The following is a 23,369-nucleotide window of genomic DNA, read 5'->3' as shown; positions in this document are numbered from 1 at the left end:
TCTTCATAAAATAATGCATGCTTTCATAAAGTAATGGATGCTTCAATATTCAATCGCATGCTTCAACTTTTTCTCCTCCAATTTTCGGCCATCTTGGCCGAGTATTACATGTATATTTCTTCTAATTTAATTGTCCACAATATAATGAAAGTGTAGTGGATGAATCAACATTAAATGCATATTTGTATGTCTTCCATAATAGCCTTGTTTTAGATGACTTTGAGTCATCTTTTGGACCTTGCACGTTGATGTCCTTCTTGGTTCATTGTTGTCACAAATTTTTACTTAACACCACAATTAAGTCATTCCTAATTTCCAATAACATTTTTATACTAAGTAAAATTTATAACCGATTAGTTCTAGTTTAGAAATTAAAAATCCGAGGTTTCTATCTCACGTCGATTCCTTCGCGAATAACTCGACGTATAAAATACGGGGTCTAACATTCTCTCCCCTTTAGAACATTCGTCCTCGAATGTTGAATTTGGTCCCGTGACGTTCTATACGAATTTTGGGGAAGTCTCCCTTATCGTTATAACATATAGTTCATCAGGCAATTTATATAATCAAGTAAGGAGTTTGAGTTACCTGTAGGAGTAGAGAACAAGTAAGGATACTTGTCTTTCATCTCCTCCTCGGCTTCCCAGGTCATCTCTTCCCTATTGTTGTTTCGCCATAATACTTTGACTGAAACCACGTCCTTAGTTCGTAACCTCCTAACCTGCCGATCAAGTATGGCTATAGGCTGCTCCTCGTAGGATAATTCCTCTGTTACTTGGACATCATCTACGGGAAATACTAAGGAAGGATCTCCTATACATTTGCGAAGCATTGACACGTGGAAGACTGGATGCACTGCTTCCAAATCAGCTGGTAGGTCTAGCTCGTAGGCAACCTGGCCTACTCTACAGACAATCTGATAAGGTCCAATATATCTCGGGCTTAGCTTCCCTTTCCTACCAAACCTCATAACACCCTTCATGGGCGACACCTTTAGGAACACCCAGTCACCAACCTGAAGTTCTAAGTGTCGACGTCGGTTATCTGCAAATGATTTCTACCGACTCTGGGCTGCCAGTAATCTCTCCTGGATAAGCTTCACTTTATCAACAGCCTGCTGAATCATATCTGGGCCTATCAACTTGGTCTCACCAACATCAAACCATCCAATAGGTGATCTGCCCTTCCTCCCATACAAGGCCTCATAAGGTGCCATCTGAATACTCGAATGGTAGCTGTTATTATAGGCGAACTCAATAAGTGGCAAATGATCATCCCAGCTACCCCGAAAATCCATAACACAGGCCCGTAACATATCTTGTAATGTTTGAATGGTACGCTCGGCCTGTCCGTCCGTCTGAGGGTGAAACGCCGTGCTGAGACTCACTTGTGTCCCTAATCCCTCCTGGAAGGATCTCCAGAAGTTAGCGGTGAATTGGGCTCCTCTATCAGAGATAATAGTTGTGGGAACCCCATGAAGTCTCACTATCTCCTTAAGGTACAACCTGGCATAATCCTCAGCTGAATATGTAGTCCTGACTGGCAGAAAATGGGCTGACTTTGTCAACCTATCCACGATGACCCAAACGGAGTCATATTTTCGCAGAGTGCGGGGTAAACCTATGACGAAGTCCATATTGATCACCTCCCACTTCCAGGTCGGAATCTCCATCTCCTGTAATAGTCCCCCAGGCTTCTGGTGCTCGACCTTAACCTGCTGACAATTCGGACACTGAGCAACAAATTCTGCTATTTCCTACTTCATGCCATCCCCCCAAAACAAGCATCTTAGGTCATGATACATCTTCATTGACCCTGGATGAATAGAATAACGGGCACAGTGTGCCTCTCCCATCACCTGTTGTCGTAACCCTGCAACCTCAGGGACACATAATCTACCTTCGTATCGTAGCACTCCGTCAGATGCAACCTTAAATGGGGTCTCTTCCTTTTAAAGAGTTGCATCCCTATGATGTACAAGGATAGTGTCCTCGTACTGGTGTCTCTTTATCTCTTCTATGATAGAGGACTCAGCAACTCCCCGAACAGAAATCCTGCCATTATCAGAATCGGCCAAACGAACTCCCAAATTAGCTAACTGTCGAATCTCATGAACTATCTCCTTCTTCTCTGGTTGTACGTCTGCCAAACTACCCATAGATCTACGGCTGAGTGCATCTGCTACAACATTTGCTTTCCCTGGGTGGTATAGATGTCAACATCGTAGTCCTTCAGCAACTCTAGCCACCGCCTCTGTCGCAAGTTCAGCTCCTTCTACTTAAAGATGTACTGGAGACTCTTATGATCTGTATATATGTCAACATGCACGCAATATAAATAATGTCTCCATATTTTTAAACCATGAATCACCGCTGCTAACTCCAGATCATGGGTGGGATAATTTCTTTCATGCTTTCTGAGCTGTCGGGAGGGATAGGCTATAACTTTGCCATGCTGCATCAACACACAACCTACCCCAACACCAGAAGCATCACAATAAATGACATAGCCATCCGGTCCCTCAGGAAGGGTTAGAACTGGGGCCGTAGTCAACTTATCTTTCAGTAACTGGAAACTCCACTCACAAGCGTCGGTCCACTGGAACTTAGCTGCCTTCTGGGTTAGCCTCGTTAAAGTCACTGATATTGAAGAAAACTTCTCTACAAACCTTTTGTAATACCCTGCTAGCCCCAGAAAGCTGCGTACTTCAGTAGGTGTCGTAGGTCTAGGCCAAGTCTTCACCGCCTCAATCTTCTGCGTATCTACCCGAACGCCATCAGCTCCAATAATATGCCCCAAGAATGCTACTGAAGTCAACCAGAATTCACATTTAGATAACTTAGCATACCATTTCTGCTGCTGGAGCACCCTAAGTACCGTTCTCAAGTGATCTGCTTGCTCCTCTTCTGATCGTGAGTAGACTAGAATATCGTCAATGAATACGATTTCGAACAGATTAAGAAATGTCTTGAACACTCTGTTCATCAAATCCATAAATACCACTGGAGCATTGGTCAACCCAAAGGACATCACTCTAAACTCGTAATGTCCGTATCGGGTTCTGAATGCAGTCTTTAGAATGTCTGCCTCCTTTACCCGCACCTGGTGATAACCTGACCGCAAGTCTATCTTCGAGAAACACTTGGCACCTTGCAACTGGTCAAATAAATCATCGATCCCGGGGAGGGGATACCTATTCTTTATTGTTCCTTTATTCAGCTGCCTATAATCAATACACATCCGCAGAGACCCATCCTTTTTCCTTACAAATAATACCGTTGCTCCCCAAGGTGATGTACTGGGCCTTATAAAGCCCTTTCCTAATAAATCTTTCAGTTGCTCCTTCAGTTCCGCATGTGCCATTCTATAAGGAGGAATAGATATGGGTTGGGTATCTGGTAATACGCCTATAGCAAACTCTATCCCACGCTCAGGAGGAAGGCCTGGGAGTTCATCTGGGAATACATCGGGAAACTCGCTAACTACCGGCACTGACTGAAAAGTCGGCGCCTCTGCCTTCAGGTCGTGTACCCGTACCAGATGATAAATATAACCCTTTCGTTCCCTGCTCGTACTCAATTAATTACGTCTATCTTGGATGCTTCCTTTAGAATTCCCTTATCATTTCTCCCGTTTATGTCTATCTTTTATTACGTACACGAGGAATCTTATGCCACCTCTGTACCCCTCGGAACACATTACTTCCGCATAACCTTTTTCACATTTTCAGAGCGTATTTTGTTCCTCCACATCTATTCTTATCATATTAGTCATTTTCTAGCACTCATTCTACCCCGTTACTCCTCTTTCTATCACTTGGCCTTTCATAGTTCCGTCACTTATAATACTCGTGTTCTCGGCTGTACATGTCATAACCTATTTCTACGCTGTCATCTCGCTTTCTTCTTATTTCCTCCCTTTCAATTACTCTTTATTTTCTCGTACTCGCTATCATTTCCATTATCGTGTACCTTTTATTTTAAACTTTCCCTACAGAACATGATAAGTCTTTCTTATTTGTACTATAGCTCGCTTTTCCGTTTTACACTTACCTTTATATTCTAGTCACACGGATCACGTCATGTCTTTGGCCACTTATTCACTAGGCTTTACTTAATTTCATAACAATCCTCCTTATTATATGTTGTTCGTATTCGATCCCCTAGCGCAACACTTTTTAATCTTATTCACGATTCTTATTATGGTTTAATTACACTCTGTGGAGTAGGCGTACTTAACCCTTTTACCCTTTCTAATTAATCTTAGCCTTAATACCTCACAGGCTGTCTTATCAATACATTTGTATTCGTCACAATTATTTCTCCTCCGTACTCTTGTCTCAATCATACTATTACTCCTTTTAACTATAGACTCATCGTAATTTATCCCTACTGATCAATTAAGTTCATATCTCAACATAACACTCTATTAAGATTTTCCAACCCTTTCTAAATCATCTTTTATTATCACAAGCCCTTCCAAATTGTCTTAACATTTCCTTTTTACCATATTGATCTTGCCCTCATAATTACTATTACCATCTATTCAGCAGTTAACTTATTTCTCGAGGTCAGCCGTACTCGTAACTTTGTCAAATCCTGTTATTACTATTGACAGGACCTTTCAGGACATATTACAAACCTACATCTCATTCTATTTTTTATTTCTAGGAAAATTTTGGCAGAGTTTCCTCTGTATTTCTTACTATCTCAAAACCTGCACGCAGGAAATACCAACAATGCCTCACAGGGCCAACATATATATATATATATTCATATTATATCATATCACAGCCACACAGGGCTCCAAATATCAACAACCGTATGAGAATAATGGACTTACCTCGTATGTCCAACTTGAACTGCACCTGTTACACTTTCCTGTCTACTTTTCTTTTAAATTTTAAATTTTATATTTCAATCGTACTTCAATACCTTACTCGACATATATCTTTCGTACCTTTGCTTACCTGCGTACTTTGTAACTTCTAATATTATCAGTCACTTTCTTCTGTCGATGCTGTTCTTCAGCTGAAATCAAGGGTTAGTATAGGGAATTTCATTTCCTATGGATTGGGCTCTATCGCACGATCTCAGATATGAAAGAAAGGTAACATCCTAAATGTCCTGTACCTTCCTATTTATAGATGTGGTGCACAACACGCCGATAAACAAGACTCTACTAGACACGGTCTGTAGACACTCCGAGGATAAACCGCTCTGATACCACTTTTGTCACGACCCAACCCCGTAGGCCGTGACTGGTGCCCGACTTGGACACCCGTATACATATTCTTAGCTATATGTTCATTTCACAACAAACTCATTATAGATCTTATAACGACCAAACCATGGTCTCAAAACTGTCGCGTAATTATACATATAAAGGCAAGCCGACAAGGCTGCTACCACAATAGAATAAGCATACTGATAACACACACACAACTGATCACGTCTGAATACGACCCACACACATGTCCACAGACCTCTAAGAGTTTCAACAATAAAATATGACGGGACAGGGCCCCGTCGTACCCTTAGCCAACATATGCATAAATTTAGATCAAGAAGGATTTGTACCAATGTCTGGGCTCCGGAACAACGGAACTCTTCAAGATAGCAGAGGGGAAATCTTAAGCTGGCAGTTCACCAAAACGTGTATCTGTAACTGCGGGCATGAAACGCAGCCCCCCGAAGAAAGGGGGTCAGTACGGAATATGTACCGAGCATGTAAAGCGTGAAATATAGTAAAAGGATCATAACTGAAATATGGAGTACAGTAAATGTGTACAATATCCAGAATGCCAAAACACTTGCCTTTGTAACATAATCATATTTGTCAATATCATATATCATATGCATGTATATATCGTACCCGGCCCTTTAATGAGGGACTCAGTGAATAAGGTCATCATATGCCCTCCTGGCCACCATATCATATCATCATTTCATCATATCATCACATCATCATACCATCATATCATCATATCATCATATACATATATATACCGTACCCGGCCCTTTAATGAGGGACTCGGTGAGTAATGCAGTGAACTGTGCACGATAACATAACATTCCCGGCCCGGGACTCGGTGAAAGATATATTGAGACATGCACGAGCAGGGTAATGAGAAACTATATGCAATTCAAAACATTTTTAAGGACTCAATGGAATAGTCAACACGAACCATCGTTCGTAATTTCAAATAATAATCATATCATATACCTTTCGGATGTCCCTGTGGATTATATCGAAATGGAACTTTGAAATCATGTGTACATATCAATATGTATAAAACAAAACATAAGTTTTGGGAATCAAGATCAATAGCCATCCTAGTGGCTCTAGGAATAGGAGTTCCCTTGGAATCGTATATATATCGTATATTCATTTCACAACGATCATGCCAAAAAGAAAGAAGGGTTAGCTTCACATACCTTTAGCGCTTATTCGTCACACAATATGTATATGCTGCCCAATAATACTTCAACCTATATTAAGATGCCAACAACTACGTTTAAGTTACGGGGAGATTCAAAACGTATTCTAACGTTAGTAACTCCTTCTAGATGTTTAGGCGACGTTTTCTCTTGTATCCAAACCAACCACATACAACCAATCCAACATCAATATTTATGTGTTCAATACCAATCCGGACAGCCCACACAACATTCCAAACAACCCATATTCACAACATGCAATAACAATTCACATACAGCTACTACACTCTCAAGTTACTTCTAATAGTTCGTAGTCTTAACGTTTGCATGTAACAACTTATAACAGCCCATCCAACATACAACACAATGCATAATCTTAATTATCAATAATCTTTCAAGCTCAATAAGAATAACAACAACTTGTCAAAACAGCCCGTACCTTACAACACTAGATAATAGTGTACATGCGATTATGACACATCCAATTTATTCTTGTTAGTCTATAGTCATAATATTTCGTCGAAGCGATTCTATAATAGCCCAACCACTATGACAACATGATGTATACTCTTAACTATAATTGGTTTTTTTCAACTTAATGAAAACAACAAGTCCAAAACAGTCCATTACCACAACATGTCCAAAACAGTCCAACAACATGTCCAAAACAGTCCCTAAACAATGCTCGGAATTCTTGCAAACGTTTACGAACATACTAAGCCAACCACATACGATTTTTACATATTATTTCATGTCTTCTTTTCATATAATTTCAGTAATTTATGACCAGCTATCCACATGACAAGTACAACATCAATTCATACGCAACTAAGCTATATCGTCATTTCTATAATCCTTACAACAACTCACAAACGACTTTAGTTCCAACTCCACCCATTAAATACCTTTATTTCCATCATAAAATTTATGAAAATAACAATCAAAATATCAAGTAAAATCAGTTCACTAACTTCTTACAAAAACAGTCCATACACGGTTTCAACATGCTTCAACATCACTCACATAAAATCATAGATTCAATTATTTTCATACTAACACATCTTCACCTTTAACCTTCCAATTCTTTTCATTCTTTTTACCATGAGATCTATGATAGTAACAACCATATTTATTAAAGAAAATTAGTCCATTAATTCCACCAAAACAGTCCCCTCGGCCACATAGTCATTCCAACACCAACATTCATGATTTTATGCATGCGATTCATGTTCAACAAGTTACAACCATACTTCAACATCAACACCTATAACCTCACGGTTACTATCATGTTCCCACATCAACATAAAACTTATATTTACACATCTACATCACCCTTAATACATGAAAAAGAAAGTTAGATCTTACCTTGACAACTTGACTTCTCAACTTGGCTAGAGTTTGTGAATTGAAATGAAAATGGTTCTTGTTGCTCCAATGACTATCTTCACGTTTCTAGGGACCTTCTAAGGGTTGAAACACCTTGGAAAATAATTTTTGGATCAAGACTCAAAGAGCTCAAAAATCAGCCCCTTGGCCGAGACTCTCTCTCTCTCTAGGTTCTAAGTTTTCTTTCTTTGTGTTGTGTAGTTGAAATGAATGTATTTGCTGATCTCCTTAGTCCTTATTTGGTTAAACTATGATGCCTACAAGGTGGCCACATACGCCACTCATGACAATGAGTCACTCCATTAACTTTGCACAAAAATTTCATTTCTTTTTCTCCTACTTTCGGCTAGCATATGGCTGAATTGTCTATCTTTGTTTCCTTTCTTCTTTCTTTTCAATTGTTTACAAGACAATTGAATGTGTATTTGATGATTCATACACTAAACCTTGTCCATTGTAATCATACAAGATGAATGGTCAATATTTAATGTGAAATGATCCCTCCACCATGTTATGTCTTCATAAAATAATGCATGCTTTCATAAAGTAATGGATGCTTCAATATTCAATTGCACGCTTCAACTTCTTCTCCTCAAATTTTCATCCATCTTGGCCGAGTATTACATGTATATTTCTTCTAATTTAATTGTCCACAATATAATGAAAGTGTAGTGGATGAATCAACATTAAATGCATATTTGTATGTCTTCCATAATAGCCTTGTTTTAGATGACTTTGAGTCATCTTTTGGACCTTGCACGTTGATGTCCTTCTTGGTTCATTATTGTCACAAATTTTTATTTAACACCACAATTAAGTCATTCCTAATTTCCAATAACATTTTTATACTAAGTAAATTTTATAACCGATTAGTTCTAGTTTAGAAATTAAAAATTCGAGGTTTCTATCTCACGTCGATTCCTTCGCGAATAACTTGACGTATAAAATACGGGGTCTAACAGCTAATTGGCCCAGATATAATTCAGCAGGCAGTTGATAAAGTGAAACTCATTTAGGAACGGTTACTGGCAGCCCAGAGTCGACAGAAATCATATGCCGATAATCGACGTCGACACTTAGAGTTCCAGGTTGGTGATTGGGTATTTCTGAAAGTGTCACCCATGAAAGGTATAATGAGATTCGGTAGGAAGGGAAAGCTCAGTCCAAGGTATATTGGACCTTATCAGATCATCCGTAAGGTAGGCAAGGTTGCCTATGAATTGGACCTACCATCTGATTTGGGAGCAGTGCATCCAGTCTTCCACGTGTCAATGCTTCGCAAATGTATAGGCGATCCTTCCAGAATATTTCCCCTAGAGGATATCCAAGTGACAGAGGAGTTATCCTACGAAGAGCAGCTTATAGCCATACTGGATCGTCATGTGAGAAGATTACGTACGAAAGACGTAGCTTCCGTCAAGGTATTGTGGTGAAACAATAACTGGGAGGAGATGACTTGGGAAGCCGAAGAAGGGATGAATAAGAAGTATCCTCACTTGTTTCCTATACCTACAGGTAATCTAAACTCCTAAATTGGTTACGTTGATGGATGAATGAACTGTATGTGGTAGCTATAAAAGAGATTCCCCCGAAGTGTATATAAGACCCTATAAGACTAGTCTAATATTCGAGGACGAATGTTCTAAAGGGGGGAGGATGTTATATCCCGTATTTTGTGCATTGGGACATTTTAAGCCAACCGCGATAAGTTAAGGACAAGGCTATTTTTTTTCGATTTTGTTTTAATGCACAAGTTGCTTATAAATTTTATTGGTGTGGAAATATTAAGGGAAATTAGAAGTTAATTTATTCATGTTAATTATTTCATGAAATGAAAAAGGCCACAAGTGGCCGTGTGGCTTGGGGTGGGCTCCCACCCATGGCTTGGCCAATTGCCTTGAGCCATGAGTGGGGGCGTGTGTCCACCTTTTATGGGCTATGTATTTATATATATATATATATATATATATATATATAGATGAGTGATGACAAAGCAAGACTTATTCATCATTTACACAACTCAAGAAACTTGGAGAAGAAGATGGAGAACCATTCGGCCATGGCTAGCCCAATATGGTGCCATAGAAATTGATCAAAAAAAAAATTCTTCTAGTATTCCAACCAATTGGAAGGCCCTTATTAACATGGAGTAGTTGTTGGAGAAAGCAAAGTTTGTGCAACTCATAAACCCTAGCCAAGTTGAGAAGTTAAAGGATAAAGGTAAGATTTAATCTCCTTTTCTATGTGTTAGGGATGATTTGTGAGTGTTGTAGTATGTAGAAATGGATGAAATTCATGAAATATGTGTGTGTAGGTTGTGGCCGAATAGGGGTTGGGTTGGTAAGATGTGATGAATTAATTTTATTTAGTATTTTGGTTGTTGTTGTTGTGGATTCCATGATGAAAATGAAGGTTTGATGACTTGAAATGAAGTTGTAATCGTTGTGGGATTGTTGAAGAAGTTAATGTGACGTTAGCATGGTTTCTTATAGTTGTAGGAATGATGTTGTTAATGTGTGGTTGTTAGTATAATTCATGAACTTGGAAGCGAGGAATGTGTTGTTGTTGTTCTTATTGTGTTTGGAAGATTGTAAGTTGGGTTGTTGTGGTTCATTTGAATGTAAATGATATGCCAACGAATTATGTAGAAAGGGTTGCTAACGTTAGAATGCATTTTGAATTAATTGTTGAAGTTGAAAATATGATTGTTGGTGTTGTTGTTGGTGATTTGGCCGAGTTGAATTCTCGGATTTGGTAGAATTTATAGGGGAAATGCTGCCCAAATTTCTGTAGGTTGATTGCTAGCTTAGAACCGGATTCCTAAATACCTATAGCTAATGTTTGATATCTTTTGACGTTGTTGTAGATCTTGCGAAAGCCGAGACTTAAGTTTGGATTAGCTTAGGAAGCGGGCAAGGTATGTAAGGCTTACCCTTTCTTTCTTTTGGCATGTCCTAGAGCTAAGTAAGGTATGACACACATCTTGGGGTAACTCTATTCTTTAACTCCGAGCTTGTTTACGATTCTTATTCACTTCTTGACATGAGCATACTTGGTATAGTCGAGTCTGTTGTATGATTGAATAGCGAGCAAAGCATAAAGAGTCCCTGTTCCTAAAAGGGTTCTATAAGGATTAATGTCCCTAACTTTCATAAGCTGTCTCGGATTGCTTTGAAACGTTCGTAGAGGTTTCTGTAATGAATAATGTCCATAACTTTCTTATGCAAACTCGGATTGACTCGAAACGTGTTTATGATCCTTCAAGTGTCGATTAGTGTACTTACATATTGAGTCCCAAAAAATTGATTTATATGCATATGGTTTCTCACTACTCTGCTCGTGCATACTATTGTTACATCTTTCACCGAGTCCCGGGCCGAGTATGTTATCATGCACAGTGTCGCTGCATTATTCACCGAGTCCCTCACTAGAGGGCCGGGTACGGTATATATATATATATATATATGATGACATGATGATATGATGATATGATGAGATAATGATATGTTATGGCGGCCAGGAGGGCATATGATGACTTTATTCACCGAGTCCCTCACTAGAGGGCCAGGTACGGTATATATATATATACATGATGATATGATAGTATGCTGACATGATGACATGATTTTATCCACCGAGTCCCATAATGGGCCGGGTACGGTATATGATAATGGTATGCATGATTTTGTTTCGTAATGCACAGGAAAAGCGATTTCTTGATCATCATACTTGTCTCCTGGAATCTCTATTTCAGTTATGATCTACCTAATTGCATTTCATGCCTTACATGCTCAGTACATATTCAGTACTGACCCCCTTTTCTTCAGGGGCTGCGTTTCATACCCGCAGGTAGAGACGCTCGTTGTGGTGACCCGCCAGCCTAGGATATCCATTCTGCTATTTTGAAGTGCTCCCTTGTACCGGAGCCTATACGTTTGGTACAGATCCTTCTGTTGTGAATATGTATATATATATATATATATATATATATATATATATATATATGTCTAATTAGGGTACGGTGGGGCCCTGTCCCGCCATATGACACTGTTGTTACTCTTAGAGGCCTGTAGACATGTATGTGGGTCATGGGTGGTTATCGTTCAGTTATGTCAGTATGGATTACGTTTTGGCAATTCCCTACATTACGATAGCCTGACCGGCTTGTGTGTGATATCATACGTGACAGTTTTATACGACATTTTGTCTTGCATTTATAAAAGATCTTAATATGCTAAACGCTAGTATAATAAGTGTCCATCTGGTTGAGTCGTGATAGTACAGGTTGAACGATAGATAGTATGATAAGGGGTGCTCGGTAGCCAATACTGGGTACCTGTCATGGCCCTCTGGTTGGGTCGTGACAATAAACATATGGATCCTGGCCCTCGAGAATCGAAGAAAGATGGAGCATATCTGGCCAAAGAATCGAATCGGAGGCAATAATCACGGACACTGGAATTACCCTAACGGAAAGTAAAAAATTGATCAACCGAAGCCTCTCGTATCTCCAATGGTAAATAGTGGTCAAGAAAGGCCTCTGAAAACTCAAACCAACGCGTTAAAGGTGCCTCAGAGCCCCTAGAATTCTCCCACCCTTCATACCACAAGACGGCTATATCTCGGAGCCTGAAAGCCATTAACTCTACCGCCTCGGTCTCAGTAGCATGCATAACCCTGAAGATACGACAAAACGGATCCACAAAATACTGCGGGTCCTCGTTTCGCCTGGTCCTTGAGTGCTCTGGGGGCTCTAATGCCAAGAACTTATGAACCCTCGAACTTTCGGGCCCTTTAGTTTGTCTTGAACTAGCAGGTGCTCTCGGCTGCCTCGGAGTAGCCACAATCTGAGTCAATAGATGTACCACACTCCTAAGGTCTTGATTAGTTGGTGCAAGAGGGGGTACTATCAACCAAGGCTTGTTCCTACAACATCTAAGGTAAGATTTATGATATTTCTATGTTGTTTAAGGTATTTGAGAGTCGAAATACTTGGATTGTAGAAGGGTATAGAAAAATGGGTCATGAATGTGGAATAGTGTCATTTTGAGAAATAGTTTCAATTGAGTTATGATTCTTGATGTATTGTGATGTAAATGTGTTGCAAAATGATATTGAGAACATGAGGTAAGCAATGTACGTGAATGGATATAGTCGTGTGTTATAGCCATGGATATGGGTGATTGAAGATAAATTGAGAAGTGTGGATGAATAATGACTATTATTATGATATTGTGAATGTATTATTGACGTTTGGGAGTTGATATACGTTATGGAGGAACGTTGTATAAATAAAGGATATGCTGTCCGATTTTCTCTAGTCTTAGCCATGCATGCTAGCTATCGATTCTAATGATAGTATGACTTCAATGAAAGTAAAAACGCTAGCATTGGAGGAGAACGCGCAAGTGTAGAATAGTTGAACGGAAAAGATATGTAAGGCTAACCCTTCTTTCATAAGGCATGGTTCTTTGGCCGAACATCTAATCTTCTATGACACTATGATATCCTTCAAATGATTTGATCTTCCGAGCTAGTAAGCACACGATTCTTGATACTCTATGATTGTACTAAATTCCTCATATGACGAGTAGGCCTATTAAGGTAGATGAGATGAATGAGGATAATAGTGATAATGATATCGATGACGACTATAATGGTGATAACGATGACGATTATGATAATGATGTTAATAGTAAAGGTGCTTATGAGCCATTATATATATGTATCTATGTATGACTATTATGGAACCCCAAGCTTATGAGGCCGGGTAGGATATGCAAGTGAATATGTATACGATTATGTTAGGCGCGCACACCTCTACAGATGGTACGGATAACCCTGACGCCTTGGTAGGGCCAGGTAGATGTAACCTTGAAGCCCTGGTAGGGCCAGGTATGTGCAACCTTCAGCCTTGGTTGGCCAAGTATGTATGAAACACCAATCCTCCATGGTCGGGTATGCTATGTAAATGCTATGCATATGATATGATGATGTATATGATATAGATATGTGAAGGAATACGAATACGATACGATTACGAATGAGAGTATGTACATGATATGAATGTGAATAAGTATACGTAAATGGATACGGAAATAGTTATAGATGTATGTACACAAATACGCATTAGAAATGGAAGGTTCCTATGAAAGGCAAGTAAGTGCCTATGACGATGATATTACCATCTCCCATCTTGTGTTATTTCTCATATTGTTCATTATGCTTCTATATTGATATTGATTATGCTTTACATACTCAGTACATTCTTCGTACTGACGTCCTTTTGTTTGTGGATGCTGCGTCATGCCCGCAGGTGCACAGGGAGACAGACTTGATCCTTAGCCACATTCTCAGAGACTACATAGCAGAGCTCCACTTCATTCGGAGCTGTAGCTTTTGGGTACTTATTCTTTTGTGTACATAATTATGGGCATAGCGGGGTCCTGTCCCGCTTATGTGATATGTTATACACTCCTTAGAGGCTCGCAGACACGTGTATATGGTTAGATATGTCTGGTATTATCGGCCAATATTTTGTGTATCATTTTGATAGCCTTGTCGGCTCATGTACATTGACGTGGTATAGATGCCAACGATGATATAAAAGCATTGTTGTCCTATGGGACTGGTATGTCTGATGAATAGAAATGTATGTTTAATTATGTGGCTCACCTAGATGTAAGTGAAGTGTAAGCCAAGGGGTGCCCGGGTGGGCTAGCACCGGGCGCTCGTCGCGGCCCTCTAGACGGGTCGTGACAAAAGTGGTATCAGAGCAGTTCAGTCCGAGGGTGTGTCTACGAGCCGTGTCTAGTAGAGTCTTGGTTATGGGTGTGTTGCACGCCGCACTTATAAACAAGAAGCTGGAGACATTTTAGAAATAAATGACCTTCTTTCTTCATAAGAATCGTGCGATAGAGCTATGATATAAGAAATTCTTGTCCTTTAATCATGTGTTGTGTATTTAAGAAATGCCTGTAAAGAGAAAGGCTACAGCGGCCCAAAAGGGCAAGACGGTGGCAGAAAAGCGTGCTGAAAGAGCGCCGCCACCGGTAGTAGAGGAATGTGAGTCCCAGAGTGCGGTTCAATCTCAGTCCTCCCGCTCAGTACCTATATTAGAATAGCGTGAGGGAGCCTCAGCCCCAGCTCCAGCATCTCCGGCTCCTCCACGGATGCTTCGGGCTAAGATGTGAAAGAGGCCATACATTTTCTTACTCAGTTGGTCGCTGCCGAGACTCAGCGGCAAAGTACAGGGCAAGGAGATAGGGCTGTTAGTGCAAGGGCCCGTGACTTCATTACTTTGAACCCTCCGGAATTCTTTGGATCGAAGCCAGATGAGGACCCTCAGGATTTTATTGATGGTATGTTGAGGACGCTACGATTGATACATGCTTCGGACACCGAATCGGTGGAGCTAGCGTCATATAGATTGAGGGATGTCTCGGTCCATTGGTACACCATTTGGATGGCTTCACGTGGGGCCAATGCACATCCCCCAGTATGGCAAGAGTTTGTTGATGCCTTTCTCTGACATTACATGCCTCCAGAAGTTTGGCGAGCTAGAGCCGATAAATTCCTATATTTGAGGCAAGGTAGCATGAGTGCTCCAGAGTATAGTCTCTACTTTAATTCTTTTGCTAGGTATGTTTCGGCCATGGTAGCAGATATGGGTGACCAAGTACACTGATTTGTGAAAGGCCAAGGGTCGCATTTGATGGATAGGTGCTTGACTGCGTCTCTTCAGGACAACATGGATATTGCACGCATCTAGGCTCATGCTCAGAACATAGAAGAAATTTTACAACAGCAGAGGAGTGAACGCGAGCAGGATAGGGGTCATAGCAAAAGGGCCAGATCCTCAGATCGGATGAGTGAGTTTATAGGTGGGCACAGACAGCAAATTTCTAGGCACTCAGGCTATTCTATGACTAGTGCACCTCCGTAATTTTCTGGCCAGAGATTCGATAGATCTATTCGTTCCGGGCTGAGTCAGAGTTATTCGGGGTCTCAGTTTAGAGATGATTCGGGTCAGGCAAGACGACCCGCACTACGATGTTCCCAGTGTGGGAAGTTGCATTGGGGTCGATGCCGATTGGGTTCAGATGTTTGATATTCATGTGGTCGACCAGGCCATATCATGCGTGATTGCCCCTAAGTTCATGGTAGAGGTAGGACCTAGCCTTCAGGGTTGTTAGTCGGGTCTTTAGCATCTGTGCGCCCTATGGGGCCAGGTTCACATGCGCCAGTCGGCCATGGCAGAGGCAGAGGGAGAGTTCCCAGTTCTAGCGGTCCTCAGCACCGTATTTATGCTTTGGCTGGACGCCAAGATCTCGAGTCTTCCCCTGATGTGGTCACAGGTATATTATCGGTATTTTCTCATGATGTATATGCTTTGATTGATCCGGGCTCCACAAGTTCATATGTCACTCCATATATTACGGGTCGATTTAGAGTCAAGCCGGAGTTAATTAAACCTTTTCAGGTGTCTACACCCGTGGGTGAATCGGTAATAGCTAGCCGAGTATATAGAAATTGTGTAATTGTGATTTGTTATCGTCGTACCATAATTGATTTGCATGAATTAGAAATGGTGGATTTTGATGTTATTATGGGCATGGATTGGTTAGCTTCTTGCTACGCCAATGTTGATTGTAGAATGAAAATGGTTCGTTTCCAATTTTCGGGAGAACCAGTCTTAGAATTGAAAGGGAATACGACGTCACCAAAAGGTAGGTTTATTTCATATCTACAGGAAAGAAAAATGATCACGAAAGGTTGCATTTATCATCTAGTTCGGGTTCAAGATGTAGAAGATGAATCGCCGACTCTTCAGTCAGTTCCTGTAGTGAATGAATTTCCGGATGTGTTCCCGGAAGAACTTCCAGGTCTTCCTCCCGAGCAGGAGATTGATTTTGCCATTGATGTGTTGCCAGGAACTAAGCCTATATCTATTCCTCCCTATAGGATGGCACCTGCAGAATTGAAAGAGTTGAAGGAGCAGTTGAAAGACTTGCTTGAGAAAGGCTTTATTAGGCCTAGTTCGTCCCCGTGGGGAGCACCCGTATTGTTTGTCCGAAAGAAAGATGGCTCTTTGAGAATGTGCATTGATTATCGGCAATTGAATAAGGTGACGTTTAAGAATAAATATCCTCTCCCGAGGATTGATGACTTATTTGATCAATTGCAAGGCACCAAATGGTTTTCGAAGATAGATTTGAGGTCCGGATATCACCAAGTGAGAGTTAGGGAGAAATATATCCCTATGACAGCCTTCAGAATAAGATATGGTCATTTTTAGTTTCGGGTAATGTCATTTGGGCTAACTAATGCACCGGCAGTGTTTATGGATTTGATGAACAATGTGTTCAGGCCCTTTCTGGATTCATTCGTGATTTTATTCATCGACGACATCTTGGTGTATTCTAGATCCGAGGCAGAACATGCGGATCATTTGCGTACTATCCTTGAAGTTCTTCGAACTCGAGAGTTGTTCGCAAAGTTTTCCAAATGCGAGTTTTGGTTGAACTCAGTGGCATTTCTGGGGCATATTGTTGCAGCCGATGGTATTTGGGTAGATGGTCAAACGATTAAGGCCGTGAAGACTTGGCCAAGGCCCACAACTCCTACGGAGGTTCGTAGCCTTCTGGGCTTAGCAGGTTATTACAGGAGATTCGTTGAGAGTTTTTCTTCTATTTCTGCACCACTCACAAAGTTGACCCAGAAATCAGTAAAGTTTCAATGGACAGATGCTTGTGAACGTAGCTTCCAAGAGTTGAAAAGTAGGTTGACTTCCGCCCCAATCTTGACACTTCCAGAGGGATTGGAAGGATATGTAGTCTATTGCGATGCTTCAGGTGTTGGGCTAGGCTTTGTATTGATGCAACATGGTAAAGTGATTGCGTATGCTTCAAGGCAATTACGGAAACATGAGCAGAATTATCCAACCCATGATCTAGAGTTGTCCGCAGTGGTCCATGCGTTAAAGATATGGAGACATTATTTATATGGTGTCCGTGTGGATATTTATACAGATCGTAAGAGTCTTCAGTATATCTTCAAACAGAAAGAGTTGAATTAGCGGCAGCGATGGTGGTTGGAATTGCTAAAGGATTATGATGTTGATATCCTATATCACCCCAGAAAGGCAAATGTTGTAGCTGATGCTCTTAGCCGCAGATCTATGGGAAGTTTATGTGATGTACGACCAGAGAAAAGAGAAATGGCCCATGAGCTCCAACAATTAGCTAGCCTAGGAGTTCGAGTAGTGGACTCAGGTAACAGGGGAACTACTATTCAGAATTTGGCAGTCTCGTCGCTAGTAGCGGAAGTGAAAGAGCGACAATACGAAGATTCCATGCTAATGCATTACAGAGATACACTCCCTCAGAAAGAGGAGTCATCGTTTGAGCTTTCAGGAGACGGAGTTCTCCGATATTAAGGCAGATTATGCGTTCCCGATGTGGCAGGTTTACGCCACCAGATATTGAGGGAAGCTCATTGTTCCCGTTATTCTGTTCACCCCGGAGCGACGAAAATGTATCATGACCATAAGTATATATATTGTTTGAATGGAATGAATAAATTTATAGCGGAATTCGTAGCTCAATGTCTCAATTGTCAACAAGTGAAAATCGAGCATCAAAAGCCAGGTGGATTGTTGCAAGCTATAGAAATCCCAACTTGGAAATGGGACGTGATTAACATGGACTTCGTTTCAGGCTTACCCTGTTCTCGGCGTAAGTATGATTCTGTCACACCCTGATTCCCCTAGGGTGTGATGGGCACCCGACCCCATATCCGGAGCCGAGCGAACCCACAGACTTTCATTAGTACAAAATCTTTCCGGACTCTTAAACTTCATAAAACACAATACATAGCAAATCTTACAGAAAATACACATATATTTTTTTTCTTAGCTTTCAAATCAAAAGGGGTCTGTAATTCCCACAGACGTCATAGCATAACACAGAACGACACATTGGCTGCTAGAGCCACTTACTAAACTGACATACCACACCCACGACTCTGTCTGCAAAGTCTCTAACATCATACAGAATCCATAACGTATATGCTATGTCAAACTTTGACTCGGCAGTCCTCCAGGAGCAATTGGAGTTCGCCAGCACTGAAATAGCTTTTATAATGTCTCCATCTCGTCTGGGAGTACCTGCGAGGCATGAAACGCAGCCCCCGAAGAACAGGGGGTCAGTACGGATATGTACTGAGTATGTAAGGCATAAGTACAGAAAACGAAACCATGACTGATATAGACAGAACAACATACAAAAACTTATTCAGAAATATCAAACGCTTATCATTTTTCTTTTCCAGACACGAATCATACTTACTCATCTCGTATACCAGACAGATTACGGAACGTACAAATTACTTGGATGACATCACATAGCAGACGGAATACAGAATGTACGGAAGGTCAGAATACTTACTTTCCCACATAAGTCATGCATATCAGAATCGGATATCGTATCACATACGCGGCAACCCCGGGGACAAATAACACGCCGGGACAAGTACCATATCATACAGACGATAACCTCGGGGACAAATAACACTCCGAGGAACAGTCACATCATATCATATGCATGGTGGCCACGGGGACAGATAACACGCCGAGGAACTGATGGACAGTGCAAATGAATGCGCACGATAACATAGGCACGTGGCTGCCACTCCTGCCTTTGGCGCCACAACACATCTATCTTCCAGAAGTTTTTCTCCGATCTCCGTCACACATCACAACATAACCACGGTACCCGGGGTGGACAGATAACACAGCACCCCGAGCCCGGACACATCATACTTCGTAACATAACCTCGGTAACCGGGGACGGACATATAACACAGTACCCCGGAACCGGACACATCATACTTCGAAATTCATATATGGAACCTGGCCCCCAACAGAGGACCCGGCGAACCATCCGCACGATACATACCGGCCCGGGACTCGGCGAAGGAAGTCATAACATATGCACGAGCAGAGTCGTGAAGAATCAAATGCGCATAACTCAAGCTCAATAAGTTAATCAAACGTATTCTCAGAATGTCCATACATATCACTTATTACAGATTACTGATAGATTATTCAAACATATTCTCGGAATATCCATAACAGATTTCTTATTACAGAATACTTTATGTCAAATTACTTTTAACAGAATATTTCTATCAAAGTACTTATCGCTTTTACTCAATCAGAATACATGTTCCCAATTGCTTGCATCGGATTACCCATAACCGACTACTTATGTCCGAATACATAAATCAAAAGGGTTATGACGGAATGCTTATAGACATGTGGGGGTCCAGAACGAGTTTCGGGTCAATCGGAGTTAGTATACAAAAGTTACGAGCGTTCGAAGTACAGAACGTTCCATAATCATTTCGGAAGCTTTTCGTGGAAAACCAAAGCCGTAATTAGGTTAACTACCTTTTAGACATGATTATGGATCAAACCAAATAGAACTCTTGGAATCATACGTACGTCGGAACACTTAAGTCAGAATAAATATATCAAAAGGGTTATGCCAGGATACTTAATTCCACATATTTATATCAGAATGTTCAGATCAGAGTACCTACTTGTATCGAAATTTCTCATATCGGAACACTTATGCCAAATACTTACGTCAGAACATTTGTGTTGGCATGATTAGCCCAGAAGGTTTACATCAAAATACTTAGATCACGATTCGCCTATCAGGCTCATTTGACACTTAAGTTAGGGAAAACATACAGATCACAGACAGACTCAGAATTTCAGAATGGAGTCACCTCAAGATACATATCATATCATATCCTACATGGCTCTAGGGCATGCCAAAAGAAAGAAAGGTAAGCCTCACATACCTGAGTGACGACCAACTAGTTGCGCTTACGCATCCAACTTGTTTGCTTACATGCAAGAGAGTTTATCCATCTTGTCAATCTACGTCCAAAAGGATTCATTCATTCGTTAGACTCGTTGTCACATACTTGTCTTAACCTTTCAAACACGTTTACTTATGTTCTGCCGGAATTTCGGCAGCATCTCCCCTGTAAATCTACCAATCCCGAGAATAAGGCTCGACCCCAAATCAACAACAACCATCCGGGAATTTAACCCGGCCAAACCAACAAAGATACTAACAACACCAATAAGAGGTTCAAAACACATTTTAACATTAGTGACTCTTTGCTATACAATTTGGCAATATTCCGTTTTTGCTCAAATCAACCGCATACGATCGAACTAACATCAATATTCGTACACTCAAGTGCTAATCCAAAACACTTAAACAAGATTCAAAAACACTTCGGACAACCCACAAAATGTTCAAACAATTCAAACAACGCACCATAGAATCCAAAATCTTCCAACTTCCATAGGAACCATCACAACACATTTCTTTCTCCAAAATTTCACAATCTATACCAACAAACCATACTTTTAGCACATTATTATCAAAATTACAAGAACTATATTTGGCTCACATTAGTTTCCACAACAAACCATAAACTACTATAATCTCAACTTTGAATCATTAAACTTCTTTTTGCGTTATAAAATCCACAACGACACAACTAATATACTAAAATAAATTCCTCCCTTCTCCAATAGACAACACCATACGGCCACATCAACTACATACACACCCACACGGCCTCAATAACCACATGCTTATTTTCATGCAACTTTCATTTATTTTTATGCATTACAACCACAAGTAACACATTACATGGAATTAATCCAATCTTTCCATATTACAACACACACCCACGGCTAGCCACACTACACACACATGTTTCATGAATTAAATCCTTTTCCACACACTTCAACATACACAAATCACCCATAACATAAGTAAAAGAGAATTGAACCATACCTTTCCATTCATCTTCCTCCATCTCTTGGCTAAGCCATATTTTTGCAAGAATAAATACCCTACTTGCTTCAACAACTCCACCATGTTAAAAAGCATCTTCCATATAGCAAGAAAACTAGAAGAACATAATCCTCCATGATCAAATTGGAGGGGCTGGTTTCGGCCAGCCCCCTTAGCCGAACCCTCACCTTATTTTTTTTTTGTGTTTTATTTTTCTATTCTTGGTCTTGAATTGGAAAGATGATCACATATATATATCCACATAATTCAATCATGTGAGGGGCACATGCCCCTTTCTAGAAATTTCTTATATTTTCTTGAAACTTTTCCTTCAATTAAAAGATGAATCAAGTCTTGTCTTGCACACTTTGACCCTTATGTTCTCCAACAAATGGCCAATGTGACCCTTTGAACCTTCATGAATTTTTTTGTGAAATTCCCGTTTCGTCCCTCGACTTTTCTCAATATGACCATTTTACCCCTAACCTTCCACATTATTTCCATTGATCATTTTGCAATTTCTCTTCTTGCCCTTAGCCTCTCACAATATTTTCATACTAATAATGGTCATAAATGATATTCTTAACGACTTGCGCATTAATGTAGTTTTTGAAAATGGTTTCATCCTTAACTTCCCACGACGACTTTGAAATATCCAAACGTTCAAAATACGGGCTATAACATCCTCCCCCCCTTTAGAACATTCGTCCTCGAATGTTCAACTGGCCTTATAGGGCTTTATAATATTTCGGGAGGGTCCTTCCTATAGACGCTTTTTTTTTCTTCATGCCCGTTCTTTATCCCTTATCTTATCCTCCTTGACCCTTTCACGCATCCTCGTTTCACATCGCAGGTTTCTCTTCTTTTTTTTTTCCAGTCGACGACATCATTCTCGTCGGCATTCCTACATCTTTCCGTTCGCAATTGATCCTTTCGCACATCTAGTTTGCTGTCTTACTTGTAAATTTTCCTTAACCGTGCTCTTGCGTCACGTTCCTTATCGTGGCCGCTATTCCTTTAGCTCTACTTATTCAGATCGGTCTTCAACCCTTACACACTTTTCCTTTGTTCATGTTGCCACACTTGTTCTTTTTACGTACTTATACTTGCAATTTCACCTCAGATAATTCCGTGTGCTTCCAGTTATTCCCCTTTTCGGAAGTCTTGCCCATTCATGTTTCTTATCTTTCGCTCCTTTCGGAGATTTAATCTCTTTATTTCCCACCTGCATACTCACTTTCTTCTTCAAACATCATAGTGCTCAGACTGTTCCGTCCTTAACCTGTAGCGAAGGTAGCAACTCATCTCATTGTACTTGCACCATTTGTTCCCTTACTGTTGGTCAGGTTTCTGATGCCTTCTTTCTGCCATAGCATAGATCGTTAGGGCACACGTGTCCACTGACACCTTCACACATGAGATATTACACATGTTCATACACACATACACACATAATCAATACCACTAATCCACAATACACTTCTAGATGCTGTTCAAGCCTATCCGAATTCCCAAGCTATGAGGTACTCTCGTCCCTTCACCGGGCTAATCTGTCCCGTTCTACGCATCTTATTAAGGTTTCCAGTCATCCTACATACTATAGTTTTCACTCAGAATATTCTGGATTTCCATTTGCCTTTTATATCAAAATATGTAG

The sequence above is a fragment of the Lycium barbarum genome, chromosome 1 (assembly GCF_019175385.1).
Source record: "Lycium barbarum isolate Lr01 chromosome 1, ASM1917538v2, whole genome shotgun sequence".
NCBI classification, from domain to species: Eukaryota; Viridiplantae; Streptophyta; class Magnoliopsida; order Solanales; family Solanaceae; genus Lycium; species Lycium barbarum.
The sequence above is the reverse complement of the archived record's forward strand: the minus strand, read 5'-3'. Positions refer to the sequence as shown.